At 36.0% G+C, this 18,975-nt stretch overlaps 1 protein-coding gene across 2 annotated transcripts in view; it reads left to right on the forward strand.

Moving 5' to 3' along the window:
• The window catches only part of SOX6 (SRY-box transcription factor 6), a 647,578-nt gene that overhangs the window by 126,250 nt on the left and 502,353 nt on the right, over positions 1 to 18,975 (forward strand). For both annotated transcript variants that reach the window (XM_064288384.1, XM_064288383.1), the window contains exon 2: positions 8,346 to 8,417. The gene's annotated coding sequence lies outside the window, so the exon portion shown is untranslated. The remainder of the gene's footprint in view (positions 1 to 8,345; positions 8,418 to 18,975) is intronic.

Below are 18,975 nucleotides of genomic sequence, written 5' to 3' on the forward strand. Positions count from 1 at the left end.
GAATCCCCATTCTTCGCAATATTATCCATAATTTGTTATGATCCACACAGTTGAATGCCTTTGCATAGTCAATAAAACGCAGGTAAACATCCTTCTGGTATTCTCTGCTTTCAGCCAGGATCCATCTGACATCAGCAATGATATCCCTGGTTCCACGTCCTCTTCTGAAACCGGCCTGAATTTCTGGCAGTTCCCTGTTGATATACTGCTATAGCCGTTTTCGAATGATCTTCAGCAAAATTTGCTTGCATATGATATTGATGATATTGTTCTATAATTTCCACATTCGGTTGGATCACCTTTCTTGGGAATAGGTATTAATATGGATCTCTTCCAGTCAGTTGGCCAGGATGCTGTCTTCCATATTTCTTGGCATAGACGAGTGAGCACCTCCAGTGCTGCATCTGTTTGTTGAAACATCTCAATTGATATTTCATCAATTCCTGGAGCCTTGTTTTTCTCCAATGCCTTCAGAATAGCTTGGACTTCTTCCTTCAGTACCATCGGTTCCTGATCATATGCTATCTCTTGAAATGGTTGAACAATGACTAATTCTTTTTGGTGTAATGAGTCTGTGTATTCCTTCCATTTTCTTTTGATGCTTCCTGCGTCGTTTAATATTTTCCCCATAGAATCCTTCATTATTGCAACTCGAGGCTTGAATTTTTTCTTCAGTTCTGTCAGCTTCAGATATGTCGGGTGTGCTTTTCCCCCTTGGTTTTCTTACTCCAGTCTTTGGGCATTTCATTATAATACTTTGTTTTCTCGAGCCACCTTTTGAAATCTGTTCAGATCTTTTACTTCATCATTTCTTTCATTTGCAACATAAGTTCGTTGAGAAAATAAATGCTTGGAAGTCAGTTGTTTCAGCTCATTGGTTTATTATTTATAACTTTATTAAGTGAACGGATCAATAAAAAGGTATTTAATTCTTGACTTGCATTTTAAACATGTGATACTATAATTTAATGTAAAGGTGAAAAAATGTCTGTTACATGTGCTTTAGGAATCACTTCAGTACTTTAAAAAAATATTATAGAATCATTGTCAGGGTTTGAAGGTGATCTAATCCAGCCACCCATTTGATACTTGAAACTTCTTATTTAAAAAAAAAAGGATAAAAAAGTGAGTGCAACTTAAAGGCAGAACTTTAAAAGCAGGATTAAAAAAATTAGTTTGAAAGCTTTTAAAGTCTCATTATAAGGGGAGGTGGCAGTGTTTTTATTCGCTGTTTGCCTTTGATCCATTAGCTATTTTTTGTAGAGTGGGGCATGCTTTTGTGAACATGTTTATAGTTTTTTCATTTGATGTCAAGATTCTTGTTTGAATTTGCCCTGTAAATCTGTGTTTTTTTTAAAGTTTTATTGTGCTTTAGGTGAAAGTTTACAGTGCAAATTAGTTTCTCATTAAAAAATTTATACACAAATTGTTTTGTGACATCAGTTGCAATCCCTGCAGTATGTCAGCACACTCCCCCTTTCCCTTTACACCCTGGGTTCCCAGTGTCCGTTTGTCCAGGTTTCCTGTCCCATCCTGCCTTCTATCTTTGCTCTCAGGCAAGTGTTGCCCATTTCATATCATATACTTGATTGAACTAAGAAGCATCTTCCTCACATGTGTTGTTGTTTGTTTTATAGGTCTAATCTTTGGCTGAAAGGTGAACTTCTGGAGTTGCTTCAGTTCTGCAGTAACGGAATGTCAGGGGCCGTAGTCTCGGGGGTTCCTCCAGTGTCTGTCAGACCAGTAAACCTGGTCTTTAGTGGGTGTGTGTGTGTGTGTGTGTGTGAATTTGAATTTTGTTTTATATTTTTCTCCTGCTCTGTCCGGGACCCTCTGTTGTGATCGCTATCAGAGCCATTGGTGGTAGTAGTCAGGCACCATCTATTTCTTCTTGGCTCAGGCTGGTGGAGGCTGTGATTCATGTGGTTCATTAGTCCTTTGGACTAATACTTCCCTTGTGTTTTTGGTTTACTTTATTTTCCTTTGCTCTGGGTGGAATGGTACCAATAGATATATATTAAATGGCTGGTCCCAAACTTCTAAGACCCCAGGTGCTACTCATCAGAGTAGGATGTAGAACTTTTTTTTTTTTTGTGAACTGTGTTTTGTATGTCCTCTGAAACTATGGTCCCCAGCCCTCAGCCCCAGTAACTTGGTCCCTCAGGGTGCTTGAATGTGTCTAGGAAGCTTCTATGACTTTGCCTTGGTCAAGTTGTGCTGATTCCCCCTATGTTGTGTGTTGTCTTTCCCTTCACCAAAGTTACCACTTGTCTACTATCTATTTAGTGATTTCCACCTCCTCACTCTTCCCCTCCCTCATAACCATCAAAGATTGTTTTTTTTCTGTTTGTAAACTTTTTCTTGGGTTTTTACACAGTATTTGTCTCACACAGTAGACGTTTTCTTGGGTTTTTACACAGTATTTGTCTCACACAGTATTTGTCCTTTTGTGATTGACTTATTTCGCTCAGCATAATGTCCTCCAGATTCATCCATGTCGTGAGATGTTTCGCGGATTCATCATTGTTCTTTATGGTTGCATAGCATTCCATTGTGTGTATGTACCAAGGAAACCCTGGTGGCGTAGTGGTTAAGTGCTATGGCTGCTAACCAAAAGGTTGGCAGTTTGAATCCACCAGGCGCTCCTTGGAAACTCTATGGGGCCATTCTACTCTGTCCTATAGGGTTGCTATGAGTCAGAATTGACTCGACGGCAACGGGTTTGGTTTTTTTGGGTATGTACCATAATTTATCTATCCATTCATCTGTTGATGGGCACTTAGTTTGTTTCCATCTTTTTGCTATTGTGAACAATGCTTCAGTGAACATGGATGTGCATATGTCTATTCATGCAACGGCTCTTATTTCTCTAGGGTGCATTCCTCGGAGTGGGATTGTTAAATCAAATGGTATTTTTATTTCTAGCTTTTTAAGGAGATGCCATTATCAGTTTCCATAGTGGTTGTACCATTTTATATTCCCAGTAGAAGTGCATAAGAGTTCTAATCTCCCCGCACCTCTCTAATATTTGTTATTATTATTTTTGATTAGTGCCAGTAATGTCACGGTGAGATGGTGTCTTATTTATCTGTGCTACTATCACAGAATTACAAGTGGATGGCTTTGACAAACCTAAATTTGTTCTGTCATAGTCTAGGAGGCTATAAGTCCAAATTCAAGGCACCACTCCAGGGAAAGGCTTTCTCTCTCTGTCGGTTCTAGGGGAAAGCCCTGGTCATCAATCTCCCCCCTGGTCTAGTGCCTGTACCCTGAGTCCAAAGGAGGCACTCCATTCCCAGCACTTCTTTCTTGGTAGCATGGCATCCCTGTCTTCTCTGCTCAGTTCTCTAATATCTCAAAAAAGATTGACTCAAGATACAACCTAATACTGTAGATTGTGTCTGGCCTCATTAATATAACTGCCTCTAATCCTACCTCATTAACATCATAGAGATTAGGATTTACAACACAGGATAATCACATCAGATCACAAAATGGTAGATAGCCACATAATACTGGGAATCATGGCCTAGCCAAGTTCATGCACATTTTGGGGGACACAATTCAATTCATAACAGATGGTATCTCATTGTAGTTTTGGTTTGGATTTCTCTAATGGCTAATGATTATGAGCATTTCCTCATGTGTCTATTAGCAACCTGAATGTCTTCATTAGTGAAGTGTCTGTTCATATCCTTTGCCCATTTCAAATGGATTCTTTGTCTTTTTGTTGTTGAGGTGTTGATATTTTCTATAGATTTTAGAGATTAGACCCTTGTCAGATACATCATAGCCAAAATTTTTTTTCCCAGTCTGTAGGTTCTCTTTTTTTTTCTTGTGGTGAAATCTTTTGATGAACATGAGCTCTCAGTTATCTAATTTTTGTTCTGGTGTTTGTGCATTGTTAGTTATGGTTTGTATTCTATTTATGCCATGTATTAGGGACCCTAGTGTTGCATGATCTTTATTGTTCTGTATTTAGGTCTTTGATCCATTTTAAGTTAGTTTTTGTGTATGGTATGAGGTATGGGTCCTGTTTCTTTCTTTTTTTTTAACAAATGAACATCCAGTTTTGCCAGCACCATTTATTAAAGAGACTATCTTTTTCCCATTTAATGGACTTGGGTTCTTTGTCAAAGATCAGCTGACTATAGGTGTATGGATTTAAGTCTGGGTTCTTGATTCTGTTCCATTGATCTATTTGTCTGTTGTTGTACAAGTACCAGGCTGTTTTGACTACTGTGGTTGTATAGTAGGTTTATAGTAGGTTTGGAGATCAGGTAGTGTAAGGCTTCCTACTTTGTTCTTTTTCTTCAATAAGGCTTTGCTTATCCAGGGCCTCTTTCCTTTCCATATGAAGTTGGTGATAGGGTTTTTTTTTTTTTTAAAGTCTAATATTAATATTTGGGCTTTGCGGCCAGGTAAATATCAAGTCACCTAGATTTGAGTGACTTCTCTTGAATGTTATAAGGGATACACTGGATTGTAGAAGTAACTTTCTTGTTTTGGGACAAATTATACATATTAAGTATAAAAATTCTAAATAATACCAACATATAGAGTAAGAAAGTAAAAATAGCCTGTATCTCACTGCTTACTGTTAGCATTTTTGTTAAATTGTACTTCTCTTTAAGAAACTTGTATGTGTGGTTACGAATTTCATTTTCCATAAATTAATTGGTTTATATTATACATACTATGTTTTTACTCAACAGTATAATGTGGCCATCTTTTTATGTCAATAAATAAAGATTTACATCATAATTTTTAATGATTACATGGTTGTGTTATGTGTATGTACAATGATTTACTTTTCCAGACAGTAGAGTTTTTCCAGTTTTTGGCTATCATAAAAATTACGTAATGAACATTATCGGGTATAACTTTTAACATTTTTGTGACTATGTCCTTAGAATATTTCTTGGAAGTAGCATTACAAACACTATTGGTATGGACATTAAAAATTTTAATACATACTATCAAATTACTGTTCAGAAAATTTGTACCCAATTTGTAATCCCATCAGTAGTACATGAAAGTGCTTTACTTCCCCACATCCTCACCAGGTTTTTGTCTAGCTTATAAAACATTTTGTCAATAATATAGGTGAAAAAATATTGTTTTTGCTTACATATGTTTATTAGTGAGATTATACATATTTTTAGGTTATTGGACATTTGTATTTCTTCATTTGTACATTTTCTCCTTAGATTCTTTGTCCACTTTTGTACTGAAGCATTTGTGGCAATGCACTTTTTATTTAGTAAGTTTAGGATTTGTAAAAGATTTGTTGACCAAATAGTGTGGAGCATGTCACCATCATAGTCAGATGTGATAGTCTGTGGAACAGGATGGATTATTGTTTGAAACCTTTGAGGGGAAAGGCCATGACTTATTTATCTTTGTATTCGTACTTTCTAATGCAATTTCTAACATGTAGTCACTACTTGCAGAATGAATGAATGAACAAATGGGGAGTGGAACAATCTAGGGGTGATTGGCTGTTCTGAGAATTTATTTTACTAAACAGATTGTTATTTGCCAGGACAGATTGTGATTTGCTCTGGCATCTTCCCTCCCTGTTCTCTCACTTTGTACTGCCCTCAGGACCAAAGTGCCACTTTTACTTTTGGAAATATCTTTCTCAGCTTAAACTTTTCTAGTTCTTAAAGAAGTAGCATATTTGAAGTTGTGAGTATATTAATTTTTAACTCTTTGCCCATCATAAAATATTTCTTGTTTATTCCTAAATTCTCTGCATAAGGAAGTATGCATTAAAGTCTTTTTTCTCTTTTAAAATAATGAACGCTGTGACCTTAGGAACTTGTTCTTGTTTAATCATTTACTCCAAAGTACACCAGTAATATAAATCAGTTGATAATGAAATTCAGAGTTGCTTTTAACATATGTAACAAGACTTCATTGTTAAGGCAAATGAGATTCATTGACTCTGTATTGTTGTTTACTGAAATATCATTTGCCCTGAATGTCTCGAACCTGAACCAAATTGAAGATATTTCCAGAGTTAGATATCTTAACCCCTAAGAGTCCAATGATTAGAAAAAAATAGATACGTATACGTTAGCCACAATATTTTCTGAATGCATTTTCCTTTTTCCCTCTATCATTTAAATGCAAATGAAGGAGTAGGATATCATGTGTTGGTGTTGTTGTTAGGTGCTGTGGAGTCGGTTCCAACCCATAGTGACCCTATGTACGATAGAATGAAACACTGCCCAGTCCTGCGCCATCCTCACAATCGTTGCTATGCTTGAGGCCATCGTTGCAGCCACTGTGTCAATCCATCCTGTTGAGGATCTTCCTCTTTTTTGCTGACCCTCTGCTTTACCAAGCATGATATCCTTCTCCAGGGACTGATCCCTCCTGATAACATGTCCAAAGTATGTGAGACATGGTTTCACCATCCTTGCTTCTAAGAAGCGTTCTGGCTGTACTTCTTGAAAGTAGATTTGTTCCTTCTTTTTGCCGTCCATGGTATATTCCATATTCTTCACCAACACCATAATTCAAAGGCATCAATTCTTCCTTATCTGTTGTCCAGCTTTTGTGTGCATATGAGGCAACTGAAAACACTGTGGCTTGGGTCAGGTGCACCTTAGTCCTCAAACTGACATCCTTGCTTTTTAACACTTTAAAGTTATCCTCCGAGGGGGCGGAGGAACAGAATGCGATAATAGCTTGTATCAGATCAGTACTCTTTTTTGATAGTCTGCATAGCCAGGTAGGGTTGTGTAGTGTCCCAGGTAAACTTGCTCTCCTGAATCCCAAAACATTAGAGAACAACGAGAAAGAAAAGGGTGTAATAACAAAACTCAATGATGGAGCTACCCTCCCCTGGCCCATGTGTGTAACTCTCCCATAACTCTAGCACCCATGGAAGCTGGTATTACAGAGTTGATGGAAATTGGTCAAATTGGAGTGGCTAAGGCCTGAATGCCTACAAAGTGAAGAAAGCCTGGTGAAGAGACCTAGTGGATATATTAGCCATCTATATTTAAAGCTGTAATAAAGGCTCAGGCCCAGGCATTTGTTATCAATCTTGACTAGAAAATAGAATTAATTACCTGGTCTTTAAGGCAAAAGCATATTTTTTAGGGGATGGGAAAGGGCTGAGTTAGATATTTCTTTCTTATCTCAGCTTAATTTCAGATGCTGATGTTTTTGTTGTTAGTTGCCTGAGAGTTGACTCCTACTCGTGGCAGCCCTGTGTATGCGATAGAACTGCTCTCTAAGGTTTTCAAGCCTGTGACCTTTTGGAAGTTTCCTCAACTATTATGGCCATTTGTGCTATAATTGTGAAGTTGAGAGTGGTGGTTCTTAGAAATGATGGTTATCCAGATCCATTTTTTTTTTTTCCAAAATGAATTTTATTTAAATGTAGTTAGGTCTAACTAACCTAGATGTGCACTGGCTATGTTTAGAAAAATGCAGACTGAATCAAACCAATGCCTAAAGCCTAGGAAAGATTCTCACCTAAATTAAATTAGGAGTCCAAATTCCATTATTATTTTCAGATGAACACTATCCATAGCCATCTTCACATTTTGGAAAGAATACAGCCTCTATAACAAAGTTTCTTTGTTTTCACAGAACAAAAATGTGCTGTATTTAGACTAAACAATAAAAATAAACTACCAAACTACCTTCTAATGCATGGAGGTTCTGGAGAGAGGAAACCATAGATATTTAGAGGCATAAAGTGACTCATTGTGCTAGTTAAACTTTTTTTTAATAAGGCTAACTCTGTGTATTTCAGTTGCATCTGTTACCTCCTCAGCCAGAACTGATGTGTGTGCAAGCAAAATAATTTTGGGTTGATTTGTGGCTTTTACAGAATTCATTGTATGTAACCTAAGTTTCTAAATGGGTTGCACACCTTAGATAGAACAAAAACAGCATCTTTTCTTATTTATTCATCCTACCTGCAAGGTATTCCTGTTGAACACACCAAAGATAATCTCTGTGAAGCTAGTTTATTTTAATTTGTAGGCATAAATTGATCACGTTTTTCAATGTAATGTGTAAGAGTTTTTTTTTTTTTTTTTAATATCTCTCTTTGGTTTTACTTACTCATACTTTTAAACACCTACTTTATTACTGACACTTTTTAAAAAAAAGTCAAAATGCATGACGATGCTGTGTCCTTAGATGTGGAACAATTGAATAATTGTTTCTTTTGGTGTTATCATCTTGGAAAAATTTAGATGGGTACAACTGCCTGGGTTGAAAATAATATAATTTGTAGCCAGAAATACTTCTTTAATAAAGCATATAAATGCAATTTATTTATCCTTTCTCATTTTGTTTTCTGTCCCAATTTCCAGGTCATTTTCATGAATTCAAAGGCAATTTATCAGTGATTTCCGGGTGCTGGGGCTGATTTTTTGTGCGTATTTGTAAGTATTGGTTTATTTACTACTCTTCCCATTGTGTAATAAAAAACAGTTACAGTTTATTAAGAAGTTCTTTACTCCATTTGTGCCTGCATGTTTATTAGTTTTTTGGTAAGTGCTTTATTCAAACTATTGCTAGTATTTGGGAAGTGAAATTAAATGTAAAGCCCTTACACTTCAGAGAGGATTTCTGTTTTCTTGGGTGGAGTATAGAAAAAATACCAGCAGATGAAAAGGGTTTGTTGTGATTTCCAGTGAACTAAATCAATAGCAGAGCCCATTACAATACCTGAAAGAATAAATAATATCTTACTTCTTGGGGATGGGGCTCAGTTGCAGGAGTGGGTTACCTTAAAGGTTCTGGTATATATGCACATGAGTAATTTATCCTAACTTCTTAAAATCTTCTGATTGTCTGAACTTGAAGAGTGCTTTGTGCCTGTGCTCATAGAAGAGGTGTGAGATGATACAGAATTCAAAGAGCTCTCAGTACATGAGGAGATTAGGTACTAAGGAATCAAAGACTAATTTGGTGAATATACTATTTATGAAAAATGGTGATGTTCCTGCCCTCTTCACCATCCAAAAAGCACAATTATATTTATAAATAGTATTTTGGAGAACAAAGGTACCTTTTCTCAGGGAAGAAGTTAAATTTCAGGAAAAAAAAAAAAGGAACAAATTTTAAAGTTACTAAAGTACTTTAAATTAATTGATATACACTTGTTAATGTAGAAGTGGTTGAGAGAATGTGGCAGATATTTAAAAAGTCTCTGTGAGTATAAGCCTATATTGAGTTTAAAATATATTTATATGAGTACACTGTTGTAAATCATTGCCATTGAAAGGGCTTTTACATTGATAACAGCAACGACATAGGACAATTTTCCTCTGTTAGTGTACTCCTATCAAGGAGTTTTAGTGAATTTACTTGTAGGAAAGTATTTGAAAAAAAAAAAGACATTATAAATTAGAGTTTAAGTGATTTAGTATTTAAGCAGAGAACATTGAAAATTTATTTAAAACCAGCTTTACCTTTCTTTTAGTAGTAGCATTGATTGGGTCAGGCATTTTAAACAAAATTAAAAAAAAAATAAATGTACACATTTAAATATAGTCTAATATGTTGTGTGTATTTTTAATGTTTTAGGAATGAATAAGTCTCCAGTGTTATTTTTATGAAATTGTATCAATTTATATTTTGTTATTTGATGGTTTAATTCATATATAAAACACAAAAGTTGTATAAAAGGTGTGGTTAATTTGGATTAAATATGACTTTTAGTTTGTGCAAGGTATCATGGTGATAATTAGGAGGCAAAGAAAATGGAGAAATAAATGTAAAGTATCTTTGAAGGGCTCTTTGTGAAAACTGATGATTCTAAGGACCTGAGTTTATTTTATTAAACATCTGAGTGAAGGAAATAATTTTGAGCTGTCCAAATCTTAGTTGCTGTATTGTTTCTTTCATCTTCTTTCTCTCTTTATATCAGTTAATCATTCCCTTTTGAAAGTTTTGGGATGGTTAAAATTTATAAAATGACAAAATAAAGACAGTTTTCAGCATTTCAACCAAGATGACCTTCATTATATAGTATACATTTTTTATCACCCAAAGGCTCTGTTCACTTCTTTCCATCTACCAAGACACATATAGGTTAGCTTTGAGTGGCGGTGATCCAATTAGCTGAGATTCTTCTCAGGACCTAATTAAAGAAGAGGCCAAGATTAGAAGAAGGAATATTTTTTGGTGGTTATTTCTGGGATTTAACTTAAAAAAACAAAAAATTCTACTCAGATTTTGTCTGGTCATTTAGGCAAACTTGTATCAGTCATACAGGCCTAAAGCAATTATTTTCCAGCCTAGAGAATTTACATATGCTAATTTGGGGCATGGAATTTGCTGTTCCTTTTGTCAGTGGTCTCAAGCTTTATTAAGACCATCTCCTGATTGTAATACCTTATTTAATAAATGTAGCAGGATACTATAACTAAGGGAAGTCAGATGAAATTAGCACAACATTCAGCATGCTTGAATTCCCAGTTCTTTCAATTATTGCAGAAACTGTCTATCACTTACACTGAATGATGAGGCAGCTAAAACAATAGAATTATTTATCTAGTTTGGCCTAAGAATAAGCAAATGGGATCAGTAACAATGGCTTCTTTTAGGAACCTTAATTTCTGTGTCCTGAAGTTGCTTATTTGCTACATGATCTAAGGCAGAAAGTTATACCTCATGACTATGGGAAGGTTTCTTAGTAAGGTGTGCAGGTCTGTGAGATAAGGAAGGTGGGATATTGTTTTGCACATCCATAATGAATGGGCCACACCAAGGGTGTGTGAGAACCGATTGGAATCTTACCTACTCAAGTCCACTGCCCAGGTCAGAAGAGGAAAACACCGTGAAGGAAAATGGTTATCTTTTCAGAAGCTGCATGTTATAGTTCTTTTTTTCTCTCTTGCCTCTTTAAAAAATAAAAACTGTGCTTACCTTTGTCCAAAGTGGGTGTCGTATAAAAAGCCTTTGTTTTGCATGTTAATATTCCACATATTAATTTTTTATCTTTAATTAAAAAATAATTATGTAATTCTGACCATTCAATTTTACAAAGGCAATACAGGATTGGTTAAAAAAAAAAAAAGTTCATTAGATACCCTGCTTTTTCAGGTTACCTAAGCTTTTTTAGTAATTTGATAACTAAGTCCCATTTATAAAATCTGTCTATGTTCATGATATGTAATTGCAACTTTTTTCCTGAGGTCTCTGCCAAGTATTTTATTGTCTGATACAAAAAGTGATTATTGCTTACCCAGGCTGGAGGCAATAATAATAACAGTATCTTAAGTTGGTATAACACATGCTTTTGCAGACATTAGGTTTACTGAATTTTATGAAAAAACAGAACAGAACTGTGAGGAGCGTAGGAATTATCCTCATTTTTGTAGAGTAGCAGGATGCAAGCCTAGGGATTCATCGTATAAATTCAGTTCACTTCCCATAAGACCAAGCTATCCTCTCAGAGAGAATTTTAGCTCTCTTTGGTGGTATTTTTGATCATTATCTCAGTCTTCACTTGGTTGCTGTACAAATATTTTCAAAAAACTGAGATGGAGTCAGTTAGGGAGGAGGTTATAGTGAACCCTCTGCCACTTCATTTCCTCATGTTCCAGGACCATTTGCTACTCACTGGTATTTTCCTATCACCCTTTTCCAAAACTGCCACATGTCATGCTTCAGCTGAAATTTTTTGAATTGCACAGATTTTTAGGAAACACAAAAAGAATCACAAATTCATCTCTTTGTGGTATTTTAAAATGGAAAGAAATCTGTTTCAAACTGAGCATGGCTCAGACCAAAGCGCCCTCAGTGGGAACCTCTGATTTTAAAGACAACTACGTCTAAGTGCATTATCTTTAAAAAATATTATTCTAGGCTAATCTTGACATAGAGCAGGTAAATAAAAAAGATGAGCTGTGAAAATCCACAAATAGGGCTTGAATGCCATTTTCCATGACAACGGGAGCTGCCCCATGAAAGCATTAATGCTGGGAATGTAAGGAATTTAAAATTGTGCCTTCTCAGTTTTCCAGTTGTGTGCTCATGTTAATTAGAGATATACTGACATTTGAAGTATCTACATTAATACACATAGCTACTATACATTTGTGAACTGTGGCCAGAAATCTGCTTTAATTGAAAGCAGTTTGCTAATCTGAATGTGTATATCCATTACATTTTAAGCTTTCAAGTTTTATGTACTGGTGTCCTTAGATACTTACTCTTTCTGCTGTCTGTACTTTCTGTTTCTAATTTATACCTGAAAGGACAGCCTGGCCTATTTTAATCTCCTAGCAGTATTTTCAAGCAATATGATGGAATTTTGAGGAAAAAACTGTTTTTAATAGCGTCCTTTATTTACATAGTTTTGAATCTCTTTTCCTTCCCTGCCTTTCTCAATGGCTGGTTTTTCTTGCAAACCTTTAGAATGGTCTTCCACAGAAATAAGGTAGGATTTAGGTTTCTGGAATTTGCTTCACTGGCTATATTTAAGCACAAAAAAGCCATTCTCCACGGTCATACTACGGTTTTAACTAGAAAAGCCCAGTGTTAGATAGCCTGGTAGGGTACAGGGAAGGGGAATTCTGGTTTTTCCAGTGTAGCTGAGTTTTATCCTTCTGTCTTGTCAAACATGTATCTTAATTTTTGGTTTGAAACTATGTTCACAATAGCTTGATGCCTTCTTGAGGTCATCTTTAGCCCTAGGATTATTATTATTTTTTTTTTGCTTTGTCTGTCTTACCCTTAAAGTTAAGGCCTTAGACCTGGTTTTTTTTTTTTTTTTTGCAAGCTTGTATTTCTTGAGAATCTGCCTGTCAGGATTTTTAACCTAATTGTTTTGTACTTGTTGTCTAATGAGACTCCCACACTCACTTTTTTGGACCAGCCCCTGAATATTACACAAGACCAGTTAGAAAGAAGCTTCCTTTTTGTAATACCAGAACAAACTGCTCTAAAAAGTTTGTAGTACTCTGGACTTGTTTCATTAAACAATTTACTGGCACCATTAAACCACCAAGACCTGGGACCATTAAAACTTACTCAGTACTATTATTATTATGGCCCATTTTACCCTTTATTACTTTTTTCACTGTACCAACTTTCTCTGTTCTGTATTCTTTCATTTTGCTTACTACATATTGTGCCATCACAGCACACTCGGTAATTTCAAGTTAATTGCTCAATTATCAGTGATAGTCATGAAGCACTTGAAACATGCGCAGTGGAAGAATTTAAAAATTTCAAAATAAGTTGGTGTGTCATAATCTTAAATATGAAGCATGCCAATATGTGCAGGCATAAAAATACACAGCCTGAGCTAGGCATTTCAGGGAAGGCGAAAACCTACTCTTAAAATCAGGGCTTTTGTCTGGTATTGAAGTGTTTCATCTTCACTAATTTCAAACATGTCTAAATTTGATCTTGGTTTACTTTTCAACTCTAAAAATTTTGTCCTGGTTTATTAAGAAAAAGGGAAGTAAAGCTATATATTCTGTTTGGATGTTTTACTGGAACCTCACAATCACGATATTCACTGTAGAATGGAATTTGGTGTGAGGTGGATCCATGTTGGATGCCAATCAAGGAAGCTGACTTACTGAAGAAGTGGAATGATCTTTTTATGTTTATTCACTCATAAGGCAATCCTCTGATCACAGGACAGGACAGTGTTATATTTACTGAAGTAAAAAGCAAACAAACAAACAAAAAACAAAAATTATGAGAACAGTTACACTTTGGGGACTTATTCCGATTCCCACACAGTAAAATTCTCACTTGCCTTTAAGATAACTTACACATTATGGCAAAATAATTACTGTAACTCTTTTGGCAACTAGGCAAACTATCATTAATTTTTGTATTAGTATTCACTTTAGGATTTTCTCTAAACTAATACAGTGCCAACAGCTCTTTTTTTAGATGCTATTTTGGTTCTTTCACATTTTTATTGTACTGTAGTAAAGCTGAATTTACTGGCTGCATTTGAAGGTGGAGTAGAGCTGCGCAAGAGTCAACATTAAAGTGATTCAGTGCCCATTGGAGAAAAATTCTTCCTAAGATAGGAAAAAATGTAGGACTTGGGGGCAATTTGCTAAGAGCTGCTAATAAATTTTGAGTATTTCCCCCAAAAGCTGCTTTCTTAACTTGTTTTTAGTCAAGAAGATAGTCTTAATCATCTTACAGTATTCTTATATAAATTCCATTAATATTTAAAGGAATTAAGTGTATATAAAAACTAAAAAGTGTATATAGAGAGGAGGAAATAAAGCCATTATTTGAAGTGAATGGTGGTCTCAAATATAAAGAAGTGAAAGAGGCAATAAATGCACCAGTGGTGCACAGCTAGCTATTAATTTTACAATGCAATGATCTACAAGATGTGAAATATAATTTCTATGATTCAGGACAAGGTAAAGTCATTGATTACTTAAGTATTTAAACAGACATATTTTGCAGCTATTACGTTTATTAAAGATTGTTTGAATAATGGCAAAATCTAGTTCATTTTGTTGTATGCTTGTCTCTGTGTATCACTTTCAGCATATAGTTTTACCTGAATTACATACTTCATGTTATTTTGGAGTATGGATATAAACCCTTATCATTTCATCACATTGCTGTCAGCTCCAAATCATCAAAATGTGAGTTAAATATTGCCAGTAAAGGTAAAACATTTTCTGCACCCTGCATCTCCCCCCACCCCTTATGTATTACCTATTTCTTACTGGAGTTTTTCAAAGATAGTGCAAAAAAATAATTTCCAAAATATCAGCTTTCATAAATAACTGGCAAAAGGGACTTACCTTAAGATTTAATCAGTCACAAAGAGTTTGAAATGATGATGTAATGCTTGTTGTTATTATTATTTGCATAGCACTGAGGGCTTGGCACAGTGCTTAAAAGAGAAGAAAAGATGGTCTCTGCCTTAAGGGCTTTTACAACTTGATATGTTACTAGAGAGTTTATGTGGGTGGAGTTTTCTTTGGATAGAAACTGTACTGGAGTTAGCTGTTTCTCTTTGTTTTCAGTTCACTCAGTTTCAGTGAATAAATTCATTAATAAAAGCAAACTTTCTATTTTTATTTCACCCCTGGGCTCTTTTATTGTCTTTGGACCACACAGGCACAACTAAAAGGTATGTTTGACAGTTAATTATTATTTTTTCCTGTTTGATCCTGGCTTAGTAGATAATTAAGCAATAGCATTAATGGAACCCAAGCCTGCAGAGTATAGATTTTTTTTTCAAAAGCTATGGCAAGCTGGTAACAAGCCTGTGGCTTGGCTTTCATTATGGCCACTAGTATTCAGGGTTTCAATGCACAAAGTGAAGAAAAAATTCAGATATGTTATTCTTCCTGTGAATATTATATTTCTTCCTTTGTTATGTATATAGAAGATCATTAATTTGAGTGGGTTATTTGTAAGTGAGATGGGTCTCACATAACTTGATATCTGATACAGCAGTAAGTGCAGACTCATGGAATGGCTGACAGTTTTCAGGGATTGGAGACATTGTGGGCTTTGTTCCTGATAGTGGCAGTATGTGGAATCTACTGATTATGTTGATTTTGTGACTACTTACAGGGAGTTTTCCTCTGGACTTGCAGTCACAGGACAGCCAAGGGGCAATATCTGGGGGAAGGCTGAGAAAGTAAGACATGCAAAAAGTGGGTGTAGACAACTGAGTTGAGTTTCAGAAAACTTTGAGAGCCTGAAGCTTTTTGAGAAGATAAGGTTGAACAAATAAATACCTGTCCCTCCAATTGATTGCAATAGTTGGAAATAGGAGAAAAATAAGTGAGACAAGAGATTATTGAAATTGGAGATTTTTGTAGAATCAGAAAATGGTTTTGAGGACTGGTTTTAAGATGTGGAAATACTCATTTGGATCAGACAGTAGTATAACTTAACAGGAATTTTCAGTTTTTTCATCCCTAATTTGTTTCAAGTTTATTGATTTAAATTCAGTGCATTTAAAGTACAACTGCAAGACCTTTGGAAACCCTAGTGGTGTAATGGTTAAGAGCTACAGCTGCTAACCAAAAGGTCAGCAGTTCGAACCCACCAGGCGCTCCTTGGAAACTCTATGGGGCAGTTCTACTCTGTCCTATAGGGTCACTATGAGTCAGAATCGACGGGACAGCAACGAGTTTGGTTTTTTTGTTTTGCAGGACTTTAGGAAATCGGTGCCTCCCTGGCAAAAACCAATGAGAACAATTTTGCTTTACCTGCATAAAGATTAATATAAATTCATAGGAAAATAATCACCTATGTATCACACACTAATATTTTACATGTAAGAACTTTAGAAAGATCTCATTCATTGTAACTATGACCAGGAAGCATCTTTAGATATACTAGACCAAAGAGTCAAATGAATTAGGTTGCAAATATGTTATATGATGGTTTTAGCTTTGGAGGTTAGGAAGCTGTTTGGAATTATATTTCTGCAAAATGACTTTTAGTAGAATTTTCTTCTTTCCTTCCTTCTTCCCTCCCTCCCTCCCTTCTTCCCTTTTCCTTTCCTTCCTTCTTCCCTCCTTCCCTCCCTTCTTCCCTTTTCCTTTCCTTCCCTCCTTTCTCCCTTCCTTCTCTCCTTTTTTTTTTTTAATTTAGAAATAGTTTGTTTTCCATTAGTCTGTATGCTGCTTGCCAAGTTGTAAGATAATACTTAACACGTGTCTGTTAAATTGTATGCAGGGTCACATTTTGACTGAAGAGTCTTGTTTGGATTTTTTTTATATGAACTGAGGGCACCTTAGTTCACTCTGCAATCAAAGAAACTGAGGAACTGTTTTACTATCAAAGGGAATAAAGAAGGATAATTTAGTAAGAAACTGTAATCTTTATTGATCAGCATTTTACTAAATCTGGATTTGGATTTGTCAGATTTTAAGGCTTATTGAAAGATTGCTATCTATGAACAGGGTAGAGGAATAATTATGGTCTAAAAAGAAATTTTTGAAGTTTTTAGAAAGAACTCCTACAGTGAGATAGTCTATACAGCCGTAAGAAAAACCCTTGGTGTGTTTCTCTTGCAGATCATCCACACAGAGTGAATTAGTCTCAGTTCTTGATGTTGGTCATTTCTTGAGAATAGTTTGATTTAGGAATAAAGGGGACTAAATATCCTATCCAAAAGGGTAAAGTTTTTTATAAATTATCTCAAGGATACTAAGCAGGAGATCAAACCCAGATATGCCTGAGGGAAGTTTGTGACTTGGTGAAGGATGTGATTATACAGGAAACTGATACAATGACAAGCTGCGTAGCAGTTTGAAATGTCTAGAAGGAACGGGTTGCCACTCCCACAATAGCACCTAATAGCGCTCTAACACCTGCCGATATCTGTGATAGAGACAGGCAGTCAGGGCTCTACACTTGGTATAGAGAAGTTCAGAAAAAAAACTGTTGCTTGCACTGAGTGCCTGTGCTGTTCTAGGTCTTGTGGTAGGCACTTTTATGGTATTTTTTTTAACCCTTTCTGTAACTTTTTAAGATAATTCCTCATACTGTGTTATTGTCTGTGTATTCTGATTTTTTTTTTTTGCCTTCACAGCAGTTAAAATAACGGGTAATTATCATTGTATATTTGTATATTTAATGCCTCTTTCCTTCACTGCAGCCCTGATGCGCAGGGGCTAAGAGCTCAGGCTGCTAACCAAAAGGTCAGCAGTTCAAATCTACCAGGCACTCCTAGGAAATCTTATGGGGCAGTTCTACACTGCCCAATGGGGTTGCTATGAGTCGGAATCAACTCGAGAGCAATGGGTTTGGTTTGGTTTTGGTTTCACTAGACTTAAAGCTCTGTCAGGGCAGATAGAGACCATGACTGTTTTGTTCAAACATATATACCCAGTTTCTAGCACAGTGCTTACACATAATTAATTCCCCCAAAATGTTTGTTGAATGAATGAATAAATGAACAAAAAACATATAAGAAAGAAGGAAGGAAGAAATGGAAGGAAGAAACGGGCAGAGCTCGGATTCGAACATTGTCTGACTTTAGAACCCATCGTTTCCCACTCCAGCACATCAGTGTGGTATTATTTTATTTTAGAATATACCTGATTATAAATGTATCTGATAAAATTTCCATAGGTTCAGCTGCCTCAGAGCATGTCAAATATTTGTCCTCAGAACTGTTCTGAGATTGAATGCCAGGAAAAAGGCCTATCTTCCTCTTTTTCTCATCCTGTTGCAGCACTGCAGCTGTCTTATGCTAACTGTTCTGTCCAGAAATACAGATCGCAACTCCTAGATGTTTTTGGGTTCCTAGCCCCTCCCATAAGGAGTTCTGGTGGTGCAGTGGTTAAGTGCTCATCTGCTAACCAAAAGGTCGGCGATTTGAACTCACCAGCTGCTTAGCCCCTCCCATAAGGAGTTCTGGTGGTGCAGTGGTTAAGTGCTCATCTGCTAACCAAAAGCTCGGCGATTTGAACTCACCAGCTGCTTCATAGGAGAAAGAGGCAGCAGCCTGCTTCTGTAAAGATTTACAGCCTTGGGGACCCTATGGGGCAGTTATACTCTTTCCTGTAGGGTTGCTATGAGTCGGAATTTGACACAATGGCAATGGTGTTTTTTTTTTTTTTTTGGTTTAGTCCCTCCTCTACAAAGAGAGTGCATTTCTCTCTTTCCTTCTCTGATTGTCCCTTAATTTAGATCCTTGTGCTACTAAACGGACTTTTTGTAATGGGCAGAGTGATTATTGCATGCTCTGCTCAGTTGTCTCTTGGAAGAGTGGTATGTCACCGTGATTCACAGAGAGCCTGTTAGAGAAGCTGGACTCCACAAAGGAATATTCAGCCAGATGGATGTCAAGCACTGGGGCTTGGTTTGGTCTTTCACCAGTGAGATCTTTCCATTTACCACATTTTTGCTGCTTGAATTTTTTCCTTGATATTAATAATTATCATTGTCAAGAAGTTTTTTGTTTTGTTTAATTTTTTTTTTTCCTTGATGCTAGTGATCATTTTCATTTCCTTTTATTTCTGGTGC

Source organism: Loxodonta africana, chromosome 7, assembly GCF_030014295.1.
Source record: "Loxodonta africana isolate mLoxAfr1 chromosome 7, mLoxAfr1.hap2, whole genome shotgun sequence".
Classification (NCBI taxonomy): domain Eukaryota; kingdom Metazoa; phylum Chordata; class Mammalia; order Proboscidea; family Elephantidae; genus Loxodonta; species Loxodonta africana.